The following is a 17443-nucleotide window of genomic DNA, read 5'->3' as shown; positions in this document are numbered from 1 at the left end:
TAATTTTAGATTTAAAGACAAGACAAGAAATTTGATATCAATACCAAGATTTCTTGTCAAGAAATCAAGAAATCTTGAAATATTTTGACTAGATAATAATGAAAATTCTAAAACGTATTTATTTGTGAACAATATAATATATTTTAACATAAAATAACGTACTTTAATGTATTGAACACTTTTTTATTTAAACGATTTACAAAAATATAAATCATGTAAATGTAACATAAATTTTTTAATCGGAATTGATAAGCCATGAATTAAGGCAGATAATACTTCTTATGGAGTCAACGTCTAGCTGATTTTTTGATTTTGAAAAAAAAAGCTGCTCTCGAAACTAGCCTTTCCGCAGGTACAGATGTTGCTAGCGTTCCGAGAAAATCCTTGGCCATTTATCGATAATTACGGGTAGACATCTTCGTGTCTTATATACCAATCAAGTATATTCTCAGCATCTTCTGACCTAGGCTCATTTAAGTATTTTTCGGCTCTGGTATTGGATTCTGTAGGTCATTCTGGAATCTATTAAGCCGTGTTAGCACGCAACGCAATAAAAAGGTCGCCGGGGAATCACCGGACCAGGCAATCAAGAAATTTCAAGATCTTGAAATTTCTTGAGTCAAGATATAAGATATCAAGAAAACGTCAAGACAAGATTTTTTTAAATTTCTTGTTTTTTTCTCAAGATAAGACAAGAAGTTGTTATCAAGACAATAATTATTGTCTTGTCGACCCCTAAGAGTAGTAAGAGATTTCTTAGATGATTCATTCGATGATAGATGGATAGGACGGGGAAGCCTATTTTTTGGCTAGCCAGATCACCAGATTTAACTGTTTTAGACTTTTACTTATGGGGGTGAATTAAAGACCTTGTTTTTGCTGCTACGCCCACTACTCGAGGAAACATGATCCAGAGAGTAGGAAAAGCCATGCAAAGCATTGCGAGAGCAGAAATTGAGACTGTTGTTCAATATATTCTTAAAAAGTAAATATGTACTTGCATCGAAAATTATGGGCCATAATTTGAACATTGAAGTCGTCACTAAGTAGTTGTTTTTATTTCTTTGTTATATTTTATAGTATTGTTTGTCTTATTGCTGTTTTAATTAATACAGTGTGACATCTAAAAAATGTTTCTTTGTTTTTTCCACAGCACACTACCTTTCCTTAACTTTGTTTACCGGTGACAGTAACAGTTATGTTTAAAATTTACACGTTTGTTAAGATATCTCGAGATAGAAAAAAGGTATCGACATGCGGTTTTCACTATTCTGTTGATAATTTGATCTTATTTTGTAATACAGGATTAAAAATGCATACTTGTATTTAATATTTTCCAAAGAAAAATAGATTTCTGAAAATAATTAAATGACGCCTCCTAGATGGTATAATACTTAATAGGCTATTTCGAAATTATAACTCTTACATTGACAAAAAAGAGCTGTTTTCAACAAGAACAAGTTTGCAAAATTCGATTTAGCACAACTGGACTTAAAGCCATTTTTTCATAACAAGGTTCCCACTCATCCCCACCTCTTATTTGCAAAGGTATACTGAATTGTAAAATCAAATATGCGCAGAATTTTATGAAGAATACGATGATCTGATTTTCAGTGCCCTTTCGCTAGGCAAATTTTGTAAAAATTTTATTTTTTAAATTTTGATATTCAATTACGCCCTCTAGAGGTTATAAAAATATTTATAACAAAAGTTGCCTCGGGAAAAGCCTGAAAACTATTTTCATAATTGTAGGTTAATTATGAAAATAATTTCCAGGCTTTTCCCGAGGCAACTTGTGTTATAAATATTTTTTTTCAATGTTGTACTATAGACGGTTCCTGAGATATGGTCGAGAGCCATTCTTATTGGGACACCCGGTACATGTATTAATTACACAATAGGTAGTGACAAGTATTGCTTAAGAAATATTCGTTTACTTTGTAGCTATCTTTGTTAAACCAACAAGTAACAATTTACGAACCTATCGTTCCTCAATTTGCCACTATTTATATCCAAAACATCGTTTGGCACTAAATCCTCCGGCTTCCAGCTTCCGATATTCGATTCTGAACTACTGCCTCGTCCGCCTGAACTTCAAATTGCCGTTACAGCCACCACCACCAGAGCCGTTATTAAATTTTACATGAACTAGGGTGATGCAATAAATCACCCAGAATTAGGAATTACTAGCCCACATTTTCACGTACCGAATATTTTTTAAATTTAATGCAGCTCGAGTGTACATGGCAAAACGGAATGGTTTGGAAAATCGGGAAAGTATCGCTCTTGTAGAGGTTGAGGATCTCGCATATTTTGCCTGATAAATACGTTAGAACTCTATTCTAGGAAACAATAAATTTCGCGGACTTATGTTTTTCTTTTAAACAATACAGGTTGGATTTAGCTCTAATATTTAGTGGGAAGGAGGATTTCAATTCATAAACTGTAACGATCAAAAAATCCTGTAAGTTTTCGTTCACTTATTTCGATTTTTATTCTGTATAAGATTTTAATTCGGCGTAGTATATTTATTATTCGAACGAAAGTTTTTATAAAATTTCAAAACCTTTAAAAGAAAATACATAATGTCTCTTCGATTAGAATAAATAAAATCGAATCGTTTATTTGTAGTGCGAGCTGTCGCTAGCAAAATTAAAATATTTGTTCTAAGTATTTATAACGAAATGGTTTAGAAAATAGAGGTTGAGAGAATTCGTATACTTTTCCTGATAAATATTTGCTCCTACTATCCTTTTTCATAGTAGGTATACAAAATATTGTTTAGTCAAAGCAGTGTCACCTGTAATATTCACTAAACCAGGATATTTGCTTAAGATAAACAAGGCAGCGGATCTCTATCACTTTTACGATAAAATGTAATGTTAGTATCTGGATATAGTAAAATGTTATTCTCAATTATAGCATAAATAAAAACGCGTGTGTCGAAGATACTACCCGTGTTGATGCCCCCCCCCCCCACTTGCAAAAATTAAAAAACAAATAGCCCTGATTTATGAGCTATTTATGAGCTCTCATATTCCGCAAACTAAAAATTTTGAGCTCGTTCCACTGAGCAGGAATTTAATACCCTAGTGGGGGGGGGCTGACTCAGCCCCCCCCCCCCCCACTACTTAAAAATAGGAATATTGAATCGGTTTTTGCGGCAGAATTACGAGCTATTTATGAGCTCTTGAAATTATATAGTTTCGATTTTTGAGCTCATCCCCTTCACCCCCAAACAATCCTTTAATTGATTTAACTGAAGAGAAAGATGCTGAGAAAACTTAAAATATATCGTATTGCGAATATAATTCCTATAGCTTATATACTCTAAGAATAAACTATTAAATCAAGAGCATTTCGATTATTGAGCTACAACCCCTTCGCCAGAAAACCACCCTATCTTCCCGGCTTAAGAGAAAGTTGTACTTAAAATGCGTTAAACTAATTATTTGGCGACTACATATCATTTAATAATTTATAAGCTTCCAAATTACGCGCATTTAGATCAGTAAATTGCAATTTATTTTGTATAGTGCAGTCACTGAAGGTAAAAATAAACGATTACCTTCAATTTCGGTGAACCTTCATCGATTTTCACGAAAATTGGTCAGTGGTTAGAGGATACGTCAAGAAACAAAGGTGACATGGTACCACCTTGCGCCTTTACCCTGAGGGTGGATACCGCCCCTTCTCGGGGGTGAAAATTATTTTATAAAAAATAACTGCACAAATCAATAAAAGAACAAATTAAAAGCAAAATTTATTATATAAAGTTAATAAAATAAGTAAATACTTTTTAAGTTATTAAAGATCCAAAGATTTTAATTATTTGTGAAAAAAATGCATGTTTTGAAGAGGTTTTTTGTAAATCACTAAAAAACTGCAAGTTTTTACAAAAAAGTAAATAGTAGTTTAATTCGTATAGCTTATATTCTAAAAATAAACTCTAAAATCACGCGCCTTTCGATTATTGAACTACAACCCCTTCGCAAGAAAACCATCCCATATTCCCGGCTTAAGAGAGGGTTGTACTTAAAATAATTTAAATTAATTATTTGTCGACTATATGTTGTTTAATAATTTATGAGCTCGCAAAATATAAGCATCTCAATTATTGAATTGCCATTTTCTTTCTATAGTGCAGTCACTGAAGGTAAAAATCAACTATGACCTTCGATTTCGGTAAATTTCCATTCATTTTCACGAAAATTGGTGAGCGGATTTTGATACTATCAACTTTTTCTGGATCTTATTTTTCATAGGTATTTCTAAGTACTTTGACAAGTATTTAGTACCTAAGTGTTATAAAATGCATCTCTTTCCCGTTATTTAAGCTTGAACCCTTAGATTTGAACAGTCGCGGAAAAAAATATACATTTAATTACCAATAACTTACTTTAAATTAACATTAAAGGGTTTTTCAAGTAAGCAATTTATTATATTTTTTATTAGCTTCAATTTTAGTGATGAAAACTTTTTTGTAAATCTTACAGTTTTTTAGTCATTTATGAAAAATCGCTCTAAAGCATGCATTTTTTTTCCAAAAATTAAAATATTTGATCTTTAATAATTCAAAAAGTATTGATTTATTTTAATCACATTATATAACAAATTTTGCTTACAATTTGTCCCTCTCTCGATTTGTGGGGTTATCTTTAATAAAGTAATTTTCACTCCCGAGAAGGGGTGACATATACCCCAGGCTAAAACCCCAAGTTGTTATTGTCAATTCGTGAAAATAAATGGCGATTTACCGAAATCGAAGGTAATAGTTGATTTTTACCTTCAGTGACTGCACTATAGAAAGAAAATGGCAATTCAATAATTGAGATGCGTATATTTTGCAAGCTCATAAATTATTAAACGATATGTAGTCGCCAAATAATTAATTTAAATTATTTTAAGAACAACTCTCTCTTAAGCCGGGAATATGGGGTCGTTTTCTTGCGAAGGGGTTGTAGCTCTATAATCGAAAGACGCGTGATTTAAGAGTTTATTCTTAGAATATAAGCTATACGAATTAAACTACTATTAACTTTTTTGTAAACACTTAAAGTTTTTCAGTGATTTACAAAAAACCTCTCCAAAACATGCATTTTTTTCACAAATAATTAAAATCTTTGATCTTTAATAACTTAAAAAGTATTGACTTATTTTATTAACTTTATATAATGAATTTTGCTTTTAATTTGTTCTTTTATTGATTTGTGCATTTATTTTTTATAAAATAATTTTCACCCCCGAGAAGGGGCGGTATCCACCCTCAGGGTAAAGGCGCAAGGTGGTACCATGTCACCTTTGTTTCTTGACGTATTCTCTAACTACTGACCAATTTTCGTGAAAATCGATGAAGGTTCACCGAAATTGAAGGTAATCGTTGATTTTTACCTTCAGTGACTGCACTATACAAAATAAATTGCAATTTACTGATCTAACTGCGCGTAATTTGGAAGGTTATAAACTATTAAATGATATGTAGTCGCCAAATAATTAGTTTAATGCATTTTAAGTACAACTTTCTCTTAAGCCGGGAAGATAGGGTGGTTTTCTTGCGAAGGGGTTGTAGCTCAATAATCGAAATGCTCTTGATTTAATAGTTGATTCTTAGAGTATATAAGCTATATGAATTATATCCGCAATACGATATATTTTAAGTTTTCTCAGCATCTTTCTCTTAAGTTAAATCAATTAAAGGGTTGTTTGGGGGTGAAGGGGATGAGCTCAAAAATCGAAAGTATATAATTTCAAGAGCTCATAAATAGCTCGTAATTCTGCCGCAAAAATCGATTCAATATTCCTATTTTTAAGTAGTGGGGGGGGGGGCTGACTCAGCCCCCCCCCCCCCACTAGGGTATTAAATTCCTGCTCAGTGGAACGAGCTCAAAATTTTTAGTTTGCGGAATATGAGAGCTCATAAATAGCTCATAAATCAGGGCTCTTTGTTTTTTAATTTTTGCAAGTGGGGGGGGCCAGCTCAACACGGGTGAAGATACTTGCGACCGTTCTGGTTAATTTGCTGGGCGAGCCTATCGGAAGGTTAAATAGATGCAGGTCTATAATAAGCTCATTTTGTTTTACTTGATCAAAAGTTTGGCTCTACCCGGATCTGCCTGGAAATTCTCATCAGATTCTAGGTATTTCTTAAGAACGTAGTTTTGGATATTTTTTCTGGATCTTAGTTAGGAGAGGTCCTCCTTTTTATTGTTTAATTAATGCCTAGAGTATTTCTATCTATATACAGTGTGCTGGAATAAGTGTTACCCCCCCCCCCCTCTCTTATTAACTTATTTATTTTTAGCACATAAGCAAAACGCACGGACAGGTCAATCTTTAAAATTTTCATAGTATATTATAGCGTCAATGTTGCGAACTTTACGTCCTTCTTTTCCTCTTACGCGATGTTTCTTCAGGTGACAGGCATAACTTTGATTTTTTTTAATGGGAAAGTAGGAAAGATATGACACCTCATTTAAAAGCTTTTGAAATACTGATTACAAAAATGTATAATACTTTCGCAAAATTTCGGTCCAATGCTTTTTAAACGCATTCATTTTTTTAATCCTGAGAAAACTAATAGGAATTTTTTAAAAATTTAAACGCAGAATATCATCATCATTATCATCATCATTCTCTTTGCCTTTAATTTAAACGCAGAATAAAGGATTACATTATCACCGAGGGCCTAAAGTCCCTAAAAACTTCTATAATGTGTATTTTAATAAGTTAGAGGGATGAAAACGAAGAGAAAATTTAGTATGATTTTTAATTTCAAATATGTCATTTAAAAAAAAACCTTTTGTTTATTCTAAGGGATTTTCGGTCCTTGGTAATAATGTAATCTTTCATTTTGCGTTTGAATTTTTCAAAAATACTCATTAGTTTTCTCAGGATTCGAAAAAAATTAATGCATTTAAAAATCATTTGACCAAAATTTTGCTCAAGTATCATACATTTTTGTAATCAGTATTTCAAAAGCTTTTAAATGAGGTGTCACATGATGTACTTTCCCCTTAAAAAAAATAATCTCCATATGATGATTTTAACACCCAATCAGATCCCGTATAACGTTTGAGCGACTAATACAATACTGTCGGTGTGCGCATGCGCCAGGGAAAATAAAAATTCACCCTCGTGCCTAAAGAAGTATAACTTCAAAAATCAAATTTATGACTTTCACCTGAAGAGGGATCTCATAAAGTTCGAAACATTGATGCTATAAAATACTATGATTATTTTAAAAATCGACCTATCCGAGCGTATGAGTTAATATAATAATAATATAATAATAATGTTTATTAATTTCACAGTACAAGAATTAAATACATACATTTTAACTTTATATTCTACGTTTTACATTATTACATTCTACATTTTAACTTTACATGTTAATCCTGGAAAATAAAGAAACATTTACTCACTACCCGTTAAAACCTATTGGTCGAACACGGGGATAGTGTGTGACAATGTTTAGTTATTGAATATAGTATGTGTATACTAAATGCCAAGGTACAAACATTCTATTATCTTACATGTATTTATTTATTTTCTTTTATTTTTTTATATTATAAATAAAGGAACTGGGTAAATTTAACAAACCACTGTATTGCAAACATTCTTTTTTTTATCATTTTTTTTTATTTTTTTTAAATTTCATTCACGTGTTAAGTCAATCAAATAACTTATGTACAATATTACGATCAAGGTTCAATACATACTTTTTGAATATAGATTTTACCATACTTAATGAATTAAGAGTATTAAAATATATCTTGTATATGTTCGGCAAGTGATTAAATAATTTTGGAGCAAGATACATGGCAGATCTCTGTCCTATTGATTTTTTAATATTTCCCAATTGTACGTGTTGGTTGGTTTTAGTGCGAGTCTCATAGTGATGAGGTAATGTATGAAGGATATGTTTATGGTTGTATGTGTATAATACCAGGGAATACATATAAAGTTGCCTCGTATCCATTACGTTAGTATCACAGAATAATAAATGAGACGGGTATGTCATTTTTTTGTTAATTATTATTTTCAATATTTTTTTTTGTAAGATGTCGACTTTCTTTAAATAAGTTTTTTGTACACCGCCCCACCCAAGTATTCCATATCTAATTCTAGATTCAACTAGTGCATAATATAATATTTTTAAATATTTTACATCTATTTTAGATTTGAGAAATTTGAACTTTGGAACCAAGGCTCTCAAACACTTTGTTATTTGATCTATGTGGGCATCCCATCTTAAATGAGAGTCGATTTTTACTCCAAGATATTTTATATTGTTACTTGATTTTATAATTATATTTCCTTTCGTGTTTTTAATTGTTATAGCACTATAAGAAGGTAGTGATACTTTGTAACTGCAAAACGGAACAAAAAAGGTTTTTTCATAATTAATTGTTAAACCTTTATAATTAAACCATTTTATTAGTTTGTGCATATCTACATTAATTTTATCCCTTAAATGTTCCCAACTGTCTGCGCTATATAAAATTGCAGTGTCATCGGCAAAACTGATTATCTTTCCCTCAGTATTAAGGTTATATAAATCGTTGACATGGATATTGAATAATAGTGGCCCTAATACTGTACCTTGAGGCACCCCGCATCTTACGTGAAGTTTTTTACTATTGATATTATTTATCCTAACAATTTGTTGTCTATTGTCCAAGTAAGATTTCAGTAGATTATAAGCAGTGCCGCGTATTCCACTATTTTCTAGTGCCTCTAGTAGTTTTGGATGGCTTACAGTATCGAAAGCTTTTGCGAGATCTAGAAACACACAAGCAGTAGGTTGGCTATTGTCAATTCGATTATATATTTCATTGGTGAGTTCTATAATTGCGTCGTTTGTTGAAAAACCTTCACGGAATCCAAACTGAGAAGACGATAATATGTTGTGTTTGTCAAGAAATGATGTTAATCTGATTTTAAGACATTTTTCAAAGATTTTTGTTAAAGTAGTAATTAATGAAATTGGTCTGTAATTTGACAAACTTAGTTTATCTCCTTTCTTGTGTATAGGAATTACTACCGTTTCTTTAAATTTGTCTGGGCATTCACCAGTTTTAAATATTAAATTTATTAGATCCATCAACGGTTTGGTGATTTGTTTATCTATAGTTCTTATTGTTTCTGTTCTAATGTTGTCAATACCGGGTGATTTGTTCGTTTTAAGTGTTTTAATAATTCCCTCAATTTCGCTTTCCGAGACCGGTCTTAAATACATAGAATGCATCACGTTATTATATTTAGAGAGATACGATGTCGGTGGTATTATTTTTTTAGCATAAGATTCTCCAATTTCTGTAAAATAACGAGCAAAAGAATTTGAGATAGCTCCACCATCTGTTACAGTAGTTCCTTCTTGTGTAATTATTTTTGTAATATTTTTTTCCGTTTCTTTACCTGTCAAAGTTTTAACAATATTCCACAAGTTTTTGGAAACATTCTTGTTTTTTTTTCAATTTCATTTCTAAAGTAATTTTTCTTGGCATTTTTTATTAATATATTCAGGTGTTTTCTATAATTTAAATACTCATTTTTTTTGTTAACGTTGTCAAGATCTTTGACATGTTTACGATACAAAAGATTTTTTGTGTTTATGGATTTAACCAGTCCTGCAGTTATCCAACTTTGACGCTTCATTTCCCGTCTTTTGTGTTTTTTTATATAACTGTTTTTTTCTATAAGTTTATTTAGAATTTCACATAATAGATTGCATTTAATATTAACATTAAAAGAGGCATTATATTCGCACCAATCATAACTTTCTAAGTCTTTTTTTAGTTCTTTGTGATTGATTACGTGTTGTTCTCTGACTAGTTTTTTATAACTATTTTTTAGGTTAAGTGGTAAACAAATAACAGTCGCTTTATGATCAGTAACGTAAGTTTCCACTACTGCTGACTTAGATTGTCCATGAATTCCCTGTGCTTTTAAAAAAATATGATCAATGCAACTTTTAGATTTTCCTTGTATTCTTGTATATTTGTTGACCATAGATTCAAATTGGTATTCATACATTAAGTTAAGATATTCGTAAGCATGTTCGTTATTTGTATCCTTAATATTAATATTAATGTCCCCGAGTAGTATATGATTCGTTACCCGTTCTTGTTTTTGTTGTTCTAAATATTGTTTTAAGTATTGAAGGAATTCTTCCACATCACCAGATGGTGAACGATAAAGACAAGTAACTAGGATTTTGTTATTATTTTCTAATTGAATAAGTAATTCGATTGCTTGAGAATGCCCAATCATTACCTTTTTATGCGAAAATGTAATGGTTTCCTTTATATATACTGCCACCCCGTCATTCCTATTGAAGTTTGAATCACTATACAAGAATATGTATTCATTATTATCTTAATATTGTACATCACATAGTTTAAAAGTTTCAGTAAGTACTATCAAATCAAAGTCTGAATTTAGTTGACTTAACACTGTGCTAAACTCATCAATATTTTTTGTTATGCTTCTAATATTTTGGTGAATAATTTTTAAGTTATTTTGATTATTTTCCGGTTTGATAAATTCACTCAGTTGCACTATTTCATTTATTTCGTGAGTATCAAAAGGCTCAAAATCTACATCTCTTATAAATTGATCCATTATAATGGATTACCAACTATTAAATATAATATAAGATAATAATATATAAAAAAATATTAAAATTAACAATATATAATCTATAGATACGATATTTAAAAAGTATATTTAAACAGCGATAACAAAGGGCAAACCTGTTTTACAAATTACAATGTTATTACTAGCAGTAAGTACCTATATGTAATTATTTCCTGGACTGAGACGAAGTTGAATTGTTTCGTATTCTTTGATCTTGAAGACGAGTATAAGGCTTAGTTATGTTTTTCGAAGTAGTTGGTGTCCCTTTTATGTCAGCCTTACCTTCTGGTTTAGAAATTTCTTTCCAAGTAGTTGTTTGTAATGGGTGTGTGAGCTCCACACCGTCGGCGTCGGTTGTTTCTGGTAATGGGGATGGCGGAGCACTGTTTGAACGTCTCTCGTTGTTTTCTTCCTCCTCTTCCGTTAAATCTTTTACTGTATAGGCTTTATTATTTATATACAGTCTACTGTTTTTTATATAGCAATTTTCTTTATTTTGTTGTTTAGCCAAAAATAAGTGTTTTCTTAACGTTTTTGATTCCAATGGCTGTGTCTTAGTTAAAACTGGTGAGATGGAAACCTCTTTTCCTTTTAGTTTATAACAGTTTTGTAAGATTTCGCTCTTCATCCAGTAGTGTAGAAATTCTATTTTTAATGGACTGTAACACTTTTAATGGAATATGGAGGGTAACACTTATTCCAGCGCACTGTATCTATCTAACCAGCCCCAGTCTTCCACTTTTGGATATGGGCCTTCTCTTCCTTCTTTCGGTCAGGAAACATTTTTCAGATTATCAGTCCAACCTACTTTTCTCCCTCTGTTCTGTTTGGAATTCCAGGGTCTTTAGTGTATAAGAATCTTATTCCATTTCTCATCTTTTGTCTTGGTGTATTCCAAAGAATTTTATTTAAGTTTTGCTACTTCCGGATCCAATAATTTCTTTGCAAGTCTGTTAGTTCGATTTAAATATTATGTTTAAATATTAAAAAAGCCACAATAATGAAAATTACATTTTATAACTGTTGTTTGAGTCTTCAATTTCCACACCAGAAATCGTTTTAAAATAAAATTATTTTAAATTAATATTAAATTAATTATATTCTTGAGCCGTACTTTTTGTAGAGAAAACGGCCAACCCTACAAGGAATGGTGAGACCAACTATATGGGCCTTACTGCCGCTACAAGACTTTGAGCAAGCGCCTTGCTTATCTGGAAGTGTCAGCAATCGCAGGCGATCCGCAGAAAGTTGATAAGCCGTGCTTTACACAACAGGTGTACGAAAACGCAGATTTTAACCCTTTCTATGCCAGGCCTCAATCCCAAAGGTTTTGTCATGCTTAAAGTCCAATTGCCTTATATATACGTCGCATATAAATAAACAAATAAATGACCAAAACATGTTTTGAGAGTTTTTTTAACCAACTTAAACGTTTTCTTTTCAAAAGTACTCATCAGAGAGCAAAACCAACTTGAAAAAATGTAACTAACTTAAAAAAATAATGTAATGTAAATTAACATTGAAAGTTTTCTTTTGTGTGGTACTCCTCAAAACATGACACTACGCAAAGGCCGACTCCGCATCTTGCACACATGTATCTCGATTCGCTTCTTTTTTTTTTCTGGTCTTTTCTGTGGCTACAAACGCTTTACCTTCTAGCAGCTATAAGTGTTGCCACCAGTGCTACAATATAGCATATATCTAAAATATGTGCACCAATATATACGGCAATGGGTCCGCATGACCTGTCTTAGGTGCCAACATTTTGAGGCTTTGGGAAGAATAATCTAACATTTTCGGACATATTTTTATGGCATTGGCACACCAATGAGTCTAAAATTTTATAAGCAACGCATATTTTCGGCTTTGGTAAATTGAGACCATAACACCTTGAACGTATATAGGGTGAGGCAGACAACTGGCCTATTAGAAATATCTCGAGAACTAAAGGCAACAGAATCATGAAAATTGCAATAAAGGGGTTTTGAGGGATGATCTATTAAATGAAAATATTTTCATCTCTTTGCAACTTCCGGTTATACCGGAAGTTGCTTATAACTTGGTTTTTTTAAATGGGACACCCTGTATATTTTTACATTTTTTTATTCTCCTCAATATCTTCTTTCTTAAAATATGAGATTTTGTAATATTATACAGGGTATTTTTTATTAATTTCGTAGCAACATTCACACCCTGTAGAATTGTAATAGTTTGACATTAAAAACTCTGCTTACGTTCAAGTGATTTTTAATATAGTCTATTATTGTTAAGAATCATTAGTATAGCTAATTATGAAATATTAGTATACAGGGTTGGTCGAAACTCGGAATGAATATTTTCTGAGTTTTCTTAAATAAAACACCCTGTATTTTAGTATTGTAATGAAATGATATTTCGTAGTACTTTTTTATTTTATAAGTATTCCCTCTACCTAACTGCTTTAATTTGTGAGTTATTGGTGATTCAAGCTAAACATTAATTGCAACAAAAAATACGTAAAATTTTATTAGGTTGGCCATGAAAATATTCAATCACAAACAATTTTTCAGAAATAAATACATATTAATCCAGACCGATCCTTAAAATTACCAAAAATGGTTTAGCTTTCAAAATAGCTACGTAGTTAAGATTGTTGGTGCGACTAACAATTAAGGCGGGTTGACATTACTAGTGAATAACGAACGTGGCTCACGCTTACGTATTTTGCCCGTGCTATTGTTAGATGTTTTATTAACTATTTTCAAACTCGAGCAGTACATTTGTATTTGTATGCAATGTATAAATACAAATGTACTGCTTGAGTTTGAAAATAGATAATAAAATATCTAACAATAGTACGGGCAAAATACGCAAGCGTGAGCCACGTTCGTTATTCACTAGTAATGTCAACCCGCCTTTAAACACAAATTAAAGCAGTTAGGTATAGGGAATGCTTAAGAAATAAAAAAGTACCATAAAATATAATTTCATTACAATACTAAAATACAGGGTGTTCCATTTAAGAAAACTCATTCCGAGTTTCGACCAACCCTGTATACTAAAATTAAAAATTTAGCTATACTAATGATTCTTGACAATAGTAGACTATATTAAAAATCATTTGAACGTAAGTAGAGTTTTAGTTGTCAAACTACTACAATTCTACAGGGTGTGAATATGGCTACGAAATTAATAAACAAACGTAATTATCTTTTAAAATACCCTGTATAACATTACAAATCCTCATATTTTAAGAAAGAAGACATCGAAGAGAATCCAAAAATGTAAAAATATACAGGGTGTCCCATTTAAAAAAAAACGAAGTTATAAGCAACTTCCGGTATAACCGCAAGTTGCAAAGAGATGAAAATATTTTCATTTAATAGACCATCCTTCAAAACCCCTGTATTCCAATTTTTATGAGTCTGTTGCTTTTAGTTCTCGAGATATTTCTAATAGGCCAGTTATCTGCCTCACCCTGTATTTACCGCGGCTGGGAATACAGACCCACTTTTTGACAGATATATGCTGCGTTGGGACAGAAAGGGTTAATGTAAATACAATCGACGGATACCACACTTTTTACGTCATGTGTGGCATTTCTTGTATTGCACCAAAACATGCAATAGATCCTAACCAATCCATTCCTCGGCTAAAAACTAAACCGCACCTGAGGTTTATGGAAATCAGAGAGCTGTTCAACTAATACATTTTGAAAGGACAAATCCTCAAGGTTTATCAGAAATCAAGATCCGAAGGGAATGTCCCCACCAACTGAAACTGTGACTCCATCTGTGCCTGATCTTCTGTGGCTCTAAGGGAAAAGCAGAGACATTCTCGGTATTTTAGGATGGAATGGATTCATGGAAGCTGTGAGAGGAGACATTCCATATTCATATTATGAACGAACATTTATTATTTGTATGGAAAACTAGGAGAAATTTATCAAATGACAGCATTCTAATAAAAACTAAAGTTTTGGAATGTAAAAAGTGGGTTTTGCCAAAACCGTTAAAAATTGGCAATTTTCAACTTGCGCTTTAGACTGAACGGTTCTTCTGAAAAAAAGTAAATAGTGATATTTGTAATTTTTTAATTTTATGTACTTTAATTTTTCTCAACAGACCATTTATTAAATTTAATAGTTTTCGTGATTTGAGCAAAAAAATCGGAAAAAAGCTGAAATTTTTCGCTTTTTTCGCGATTTTTCAATGTTCCGGCAAGAAATTTTGTCCGCAAACCTCATATTCGGGTTCAGCAGCCCAAAATCCATATATAATGAAAGAAATCAGAACTACCCCAAAAGCTTTCCCACTATGGCGCTCGTACAGTACAAATTCACTGAATCAAATAAATAGATAAACTTAAACACGACAAATAAAACACAACAGTAAACTCAATGTTGAGGAAACAAAGTTCGCAGAAATAAAGAAAAAACAAGACAGAAAAAGCAACGAAATAATAATTAGAGAAATCTTACACAATGAACAGAATAAAAAACAGAATAAAAAATTACCTGTACGAGGGAGGAAAATAGGTTGCTCAAAAGAGATAAGTAAAACAAGAAGAAAGGGAAGACCGAGCAAAACTTGGGCACAGCAGATATACGAGATCGAAAATAAAAAAAATCGTGAAGAAATTAAACCTATATCAACAGACAGGAAAATTAAAAAAAAATGATAAACCTAATCTTACAAAATCTTAAAGAAATTAAATATTTGACAAAAATTATACGATGTTCCACATATTAGTCTCACTCTGTACAGAATACGTTATCACATTTCGTTAAAATATTATTTCTGAATTAATAAAAAATAAAAAGATAATAGCATTGCTATATTTGCAGCATTAACATGCTACAGTAATCAACAAACAATTAATTAACACATACCTCATTTAACACTTAAATGTCATGTCATGCGTCGAAAGCATCCATTGAAATCATTACGTGTTCCATTGTCATTCGTCGCTTCACTCTATTTCCAAAATTAATACCGGGAAGCTCAAAATTCACCACTAGCAGGACTATGAAAAACTCTCACTTTTCTCTAATACCATTCTTCTACAAATATAATGAGTCAAGCAGCAAAATAACGAAAGCATAACTAGTAGGTTGATATTTTCAGGATTGGACTCGTTTATATTTATTTTAAACTTTACTAGAAACAGTGTGAACTTCATCAAAAACATTTTAATAAGAGTAAAATGTAGTAATTAGAATAACTTATATTAAGGTCTATATTTCACACCTAAGTAAGAGTAATTTACAATTTAGCTTGTACGACACGAACGTAAGGGTACAAGCGAGCAAGTTCTCAATATGCGATAGCTCATTGAAAAAGCTCGAGAATTCAAAATTGTTATAAGCATCTCCTCTCTGGATTACCTCAAGGTATTTGACTATGTAAAATGTAAACCTTTGTTAAAAGTTATACATAGAATGCACAGAGCACAAACCAAATCACTCAGTCCTCCAAGAGCTTAACATTCAGACTTGACTCGACTCTATTATGTTGTTTTAGTATTGATGAGGAAGAAAATGGAGATCACAACATACAATTGGATTATTAAGATACTTCAGAGTAGAAAAATATCCACAGATATTTATAAAGGTACCATAAACCGGGTGCCAGTACTTTTGTGGATCAGATGTGATATACCCTTCATTACACAGATAATTGGTGTCTGACAGTGAATTCTCCGTAAACCCATCTAAAACTAAACTAGAAACGTTTGCCAATAAGAGGAAGTTTACTGGATTGAGTGAGCTGAAATTATTTGGATAGTAACTAGAAAGAACCAATGAGGTCAAGGATATAGGGATAACTCTAAATTCCAAACTAGAGCACTCATAGCAGTTGTAGGTAAAACCTGCAGATTGAAACCAAAAGTAGTCTGTTGGTTATACCCATCAATGAAACGACAAACAGTTACAGTTAAAGCAAACAACACTTGGAGGCCGAATTATGTATTGAATAGTCGCTCAAATAATACTGAAAATATCCTAGTGGAATCAATCTTTTAGATGAACTCAGATAGTATAACACCATAACTTGGTGACCTCCATTGATGAAATCATGGATTTTTAAAAAGACTGTCAAGCAGCTATTCTTCCATAACTGACTCACCAAATCACAACTGGTGAAGAACTGCGAACATCTGCTTAACATCTGGTAAAAGACAGTAAAAGTGTCTAATAACAAAAAAATAAGGCTCGGGAGAAACTTTTGTAATCCCAGAACCATTGTGTGGCATCACCAAAGGTGCTGAAATTTTGTATCCTTCTTTTGTTCTTATTTTCTTATTGTTTCCTCGATGATCAGGTTGAACAATAGAGGTCTCAGGGAATCCTCCTGTATTATCCCATTACCAGCTTCAGTTGAGTCAGTTAGTGCTTCTTCTACTTTTACAATTATTGTGTTTTTTTGGTATATATTTTCTATCGTTCTTATTATTCGTATAGTATTCTCTTCCGTACAATAAGTGGATAACGTCCATTAATTTAACCCTGTCAAATACCTTCTTAAGGTCCACGAAACATAAATAACTAACTATAATTTGTTTAAACGTTTAAATTTACCAAAAATATTGATAAATATATGCTTAGTGACTTTTTAACGATAATTATATGGCACTTAGAATATCTATAGATTTATGAATTCATTTTGTTATTATTTATTACAAATCAAGAAGAATTTTCATTTGTGAGATGTTAAAATTTGGTTCTTCTTTTATTATAAGCAGTTTTTGTCAAATGAACAAATAATTAAATTAATAGAAATCGTTTTTTGTTTTGTACTTAACCACTTAGTTTCAAATATACATT

General features: G+C 31.7%; 1 protein-coding gene across 1 annotated transcript in view; it reads right to left on the bottom strand.

Annotated features, from left to right (window-relative positions):
• The window catches only part of LOC126892183 (uncharacterized), a 72285-nt gene extending 56650 nt beyond the window's left edge, over positions 1–15635 (bottom strand). Inside the window, exon 1 of the mRNA XM_050661664.1 lies at positions 15509–15635. The gene's annotated coding sequence lies outside the window, so the exon portion shown is untranslated. The remainder of the gene's footprint in view (positions 1–15508) is intronic.
• Positions 15636–17443: the final 1808 nt, after the last annotated feature.

This window comes from Diabrotica virgifera, chromosome 9 (assembly GCF_917563875.1).
Source record: "Diabrotica virgifera virgifera chromosome 9, PGI_DIABVI_V3a".
In the NCBI taxonomy this organism is placed as follows: Eukaryota; Metazoa; Arthropoda; class Insecta; order Coleoptera; family Chrysomelidae; genus Diabrotica; species Diabrotica virgifera.
This window is presented reverse-complemented; position numbering and strand designations above follow the sequence as displayed.